The sequence below is a fragment of the Pleurodeles waltl genome, chromosome 5, assembly GCF_031143425.1.
Source record: "Pleurodeles waltl isolate 20211129_DDA chromosome 5, aPleWal1.hap1.20221129, whole genome shotgun sequence".
In the NCBI taxonomy this organism is placed as follows: domain Eukaryota; kingdom Metazoa; phylum Chordata; class Amphibia; order Caudata; family Salamandridae; genus Pleurodeles; species Pleurodeles waltl.
The window spans coordinates 170,674,771-170,680,187 of NC_090444.1; positions in this window are offsets into that span (position 1 = coordinate 170,674,771).

The window sequence follows — 5,417 nt, forward strand, 5'->3', positions numbered from 1 at the left end:
AATTTAAGAAGGGATTGCATTGCCCTTATGCCACACGAGGCGATGCAAGGCAACCCTAGCTGTTAAATGGGATTTATTAAGCCATGCAAAGCCACCTTGCGTGACTTAGTAAATCCAAGTTACTGCAATTCAGCACATTTTGAGGTGTTGCATTACCTTGGTATTCCATGGGTGTAGTGTTGGCGTTCCTACGCATCTACCTATGGATTTTGGCACATTCCCATATTTAAAAAGAGTTGTAAACCTGGTAATGCATCAAAACGGTACATCCCTCAGACCTAGGCATAACAAGCAGAAATATCTTTATTTTTCTTTGTTACTTTCTTTCTCTGTTTATGATGCACTCTGCATCACACACAAAAAAGTAGAATGCCTTTCTGCATAAAAACAATGTTGCTCATAATGCAGGCAGCCTTGCACCATGGTGGAAGGGGACCTGCATTGGTGCAGAAGGCAGCGGAAATGCACCATATATTTGTAAATATGACACATTTCTGATGTCTCCCTTTCATGTAACACAGCGCAGTACGTTGCCTTGCTGCATTGCACTCGTGAAATGTTAGTAAATCTGCCCCTAAGATTTTATTACATTTCCAAACAAAAAAGCTTTAAGGAAATTGTTTTTTATGCTTTTGACTTGTAAAGTTCTTTCCTTTTTGTGATTTAAATGGTGGAACAGCTGTCCTCAGCTCTGGTGGTCAAACCATTCTCTCTAGAGTTGGCTCCAAGATGAACTTTCCACTGGTGGAGACATCTCCCTGGTGTGGCACTAAGGACCTTAGATTTCAGAAGACTGGTTACTCTGTCAAAACGGAGACGGATATCCCGCCTGCCAAACTATAAATCCAATAGGAATTAATGGAATTTGTATTTTGGCAGACGGGATATGCAACGCTGTTGTGACAGAGTAACCCGACCATCGAAATCGAAATCAGGGCCTCACTCTAAGAAAGTGGCAGCTATGCCATTCAATCTACATGGCATTGCCACCACACTTTTAGACAGAGATAGCCCCATGAAAGATCACCATGGGCAATATGGCAGACTTTCACAGAAAAGTAAGTTTAGTCTCCCAAAAGTGCTGGTTAAGAACTTTCAGAATGTTAGGGCGACATGATATGTGAGCAGTGATAATGTTCCCATAGAGATGACAGAAATTCCACTATAAGACAATGATGGAGATTTTCACTAGACCTTCCTCCCTGACAAAGACTTCTCCTGTGGCTGAGACAGACATATTAGTGCAGAAACCCCTGTCTCTAAGGTGATGATCTAAAAATGTAGACGGTTTCTTGAAAGCTCCACAGCAAAATGATATATTAAACTATAAATACTATTCAATTGAATAGATTCAATTAAGGTGTCAATGTCCAGTCAGAGTTGTGGTTACACAAACACTTCAATAATAATTTTAGACTATATGAATATATTAACAGTAAAACATGTAAATCAAATAATTAAATTACGTAACACAACCCACTCTACGGAATGCAATAATGGTGTAAAACAACACTGTATAAAAAATGGGGCCCTTGGCTATGGCACAAAAACGTTTGTGTTCTTTATATGATTGCAGACCTCAGTAAATTATGTGATGAAATTCACATTACCACAAAACTGCAGGTACAGAAAGAGTGAAAGTATTTTCAGACAGTTAATGATTGTGATTACAAGCTTACTGCAACTACTTCACATCAAAACGGAAATCTGCAAAGCCCCCTTCCAAAATGAATCTTTTTTTTTTAACAATTCACTAACATTTATTGTTCATGACCCTAATGTTCTCAACTACCTAAAGCACAAATATTTCAGAGTAAAACAAATGGTAAATAATTGACAGTGTACCTGGAAACATGCAACCGAAGGAGACTGTGTGTCAATAGTTTGAAGAGTGAGTTTGCTGGGTCCAGGAAGGTGAGCATAAGTCTTTGGTCCTTGATCAATATCCAACAAATGCCTTCCAGCCTGCCAACCAGGAAAACCAGCAGGTGTTTTTCTGCCCCATCAAAAAGAACCTTGTCTGCCCTGCCCAAAACTAAAAACTCAGTCCCACAACCTCTCTCCCAAAAGATCAGCAATTGTGAGGCGCAACTCCAAAAGGTAAACCTAAAGAGCAAAACATCATCCTGCACAACTTCCGAATGCCTCAAAACAGAAGACCTACAAAAATCTCTCATTACCCTGTTTATTTTCTTCCTCTTCTTTCCATAGCCCCTTGATTCCTTGCACCTCTCCAAAATCTCCTGGGCACTAACTCCATCCATAGAATGCGAGTACCAGTCCACCGCTGTTTAATCTTCGCTAAATCCATTTTAATAGCTGTCAGCAAACCAATCCCTGAGAAAGCCACCAGATTATTTTCCCCAAGATGCAAAACTAACAAATCAGGCCAAAAATTGTTGATATTCTCCGGGAAAGTGTGCCCACTAGCTCACCCCACCTCATCCCACTTCTTCCCCATCTATCAACCATAACTCGAGCTCTGTCCAGCCCCAGCTGCTGACCAAAATGCTTTGACTCCACCTGCTTTGTCCCCCAATGGCCCAAGAAATGACTCCCTCACCCTCCCCCCCTCATCCAGACTGTAGAAACACTGCTGCTGGGATCGTCATACAACCTGGAAAGGAAAACAAAACATTAAACACCCAAGAACACAACAACATAAAAACCCATAACAGTTCTATCTAATGCCAAACGTCAACCAAACCCGAACGCACATAACGCTCATAGCATTGAGACCTCCATTGACCCATGTACATTATACCATTCTCAGAAATACCTCTCCTTTTTGCTTTCATAGCAGCTTCTATCTGAAAGGAGTGCATGCTACACTCTTTTGGAGAAATGCACAACTTACCTAGCACTAACCTCAATAAAGCTAATACCTGAAAAGATGTTAGTTTCGAACCATCTGCATGAATAAAAACTTGGCACGTGTCTTTGCTGAGAAAAGGGCAAAAGGAAAACCAACACACCAAAGGACACATTGTCGTAGAATTCTTTTTCAAAAGGACTTCATTACCTCTGCCCAACTAATCTGTCTTGCACTGCACCAACCATACTCTGATTCCGTTGTCACACATCATAACATTAGAACAAAGTAAACCCTCCATTCTCCTTGTCTCCAGCAATTCAGAAACTCGAAATGCTCCTTGAAACATCCACACCATAAACAGCAAAATCAAAGCCACTTCTCAAGGGGAAAAACAGATCCCTTCGAACTCACCAATGATATCTCCCAGTTAATTACCTGAAATCGGTCTTCGTCTGCCCAAAGTGCATCGCCTTCCCTCACCCAACCAGCTACAATACTTTTCCAAACCTCCCCTTCCATAGGATCGTAACTCTCGAAATACTCATCGTAAAAGGAAATGCCGCCATCTTACCCGAGATTGTCACTGCCAAAAGGTCTGCATCAAGTTGTCCCATTATAAAACACTCTGCATCCTTTGAACAAGTCCAAAGGTCCTCCCTGTAGGAGGCTGGCCTGGTTTGTAGTGGGTACCAAAGGTACTTACACCTTATACCAGGTATCCCTTATTAGTGAAATGTAGTCAGTGTCTAGCAGCTAGGCTGTCTAGCGGTAGCTGTAGCTGAGCAGCCAAGGCTGAACTATGAGACATGCAAGGCTCTTGCAATACCTCTGTAGTCACACAGTACTCACACACATGAAAGAAAATACTCAGTGTTACAAAAATAAAGGTACTTTATTTTGGTGACACAAATGCCAAAAATACCTTGGAGACTATTCTCGCTTAGGAGGTAAGTAATATACACAGTATATACACTAGAATCCAAAAAACAGGTAAGTAAAAATTAGAAAACAGTGCAAATAGTGAAAATCACAAAAGATTGCAATGGGCCTTGGGGGAACAGAAACCATATACTAAAATAGTGGAATGCGAAAGTCGGTTCCCAACCTAGGCAAGTGTAGTGTGTAGAGGGGCGCTGAGAGTGTAAGAAAACACCAAAGGTAAGTAATAGACCCCACCCCAGAGCCCAGGAAAACAGGAATAAATCACAGTAAGTTTCCTGAAACACACAAGAAGTTGTGATAGAAGATTATGCAAGAACCAGAAGGGACTGCAAGACACCACTGTTGAATTCCTGGACCTGAAGACCTGTGAAGAAGGGAACCAAGTCCAAGAAGCACTGAAGAGTCCAGGGAGAACAGGAGCCCCTGCTAACCCGGATTAAGGTGCAAAAGAAGAACCACTGGTGAGAAGACAAAGGCCCTCATCATGAACACGGTAGGAAAGACCGCTCCGCCGGCGATGGCGGTAACTACCGCCAACAGTCAGGTGGTCTGGGCCGCCAAATTATGAACCACCTGACAAACAGGCAGCCTGAAAACCACTCACCACCAGCAGAGGAGTGCCAACAACGACGGTAGAGGCCACGCACAGGCCGACGGAAAGGCTCTACCTGCCCATCAAATAATGAAGCACTTGACCGCCGTCAGTTCCGGGTCGAGAACCACCATTATGCAAAGGCAGGTGGAAACGAACCAAATATAAGGAAACACTCACCGGAGGCTCACACAACACGCCGAGGCAGACATGGATGGAGAGTTGCAAATCATGCCAGTCCTGCTCCTTCCCATATACCTCCACGACCAAGACCGCCGACGAAGATGACGACGGTAAGTATCGCAACCTACTAAACAAGGGAAGAAAGGGCACAGTTACATACCCACCCACTCCACCCACCCTGCAAAGCACTCACAACCCCTCACAACAGCACAAGCCATACACCCCACAGCAAGAGGTACTTACCCGACACAAGGCCAAGGCCAAGACAACCTGCCCACAGTACACACATGTGCACAACACCCCCCCACAAAGAAACGATGAACCACAGATCCAGAGTGTGCCAAAACCAACACTGGCCACACAAACTTTTATTAAGCTCCAGGAGCAACAGAAGTCCAACAGAAGGCCAATGGCCAGTCCATAGTCCAAAGTCTGATGGGCCCAAATGGCCCCAACTTGACTCCCACAAGTGCAAATGGTACTCCACCTTAAAGAGGCAACAATCGGGCATCCAGGCACCTCAGGGAACAGGGGCAAGGGGTGGTGGGGACTTATGACTGGGAGGGGGGGCTTGGCTTTACGTTTGGGAGGTGGAGGGGGGCTTGGGTCTGGCCTTTGAAGCTGGTGGAGCAGCCTTGGCCTGGGGTGCGGCAGATGTACTTGGGCCAGCAAAGGGGCTCTTGCTCACAGTGGAGGTAGCACGGGAATGGGAAGGGCAGGCAGGGGCGTGCCATGATTTGGGAGGAGTGGACAGGGCAAGAAGGTGGGCACATTTAGGGACGAGACGGGGTGGGCCAGTGGGGTAAAATAGGACAACACGGGATAGGAAAAGTTTTTTAGGGGCAATTGGGGTGGACCTCGAGGAAGGCGTGGGAGTGGAGGTAG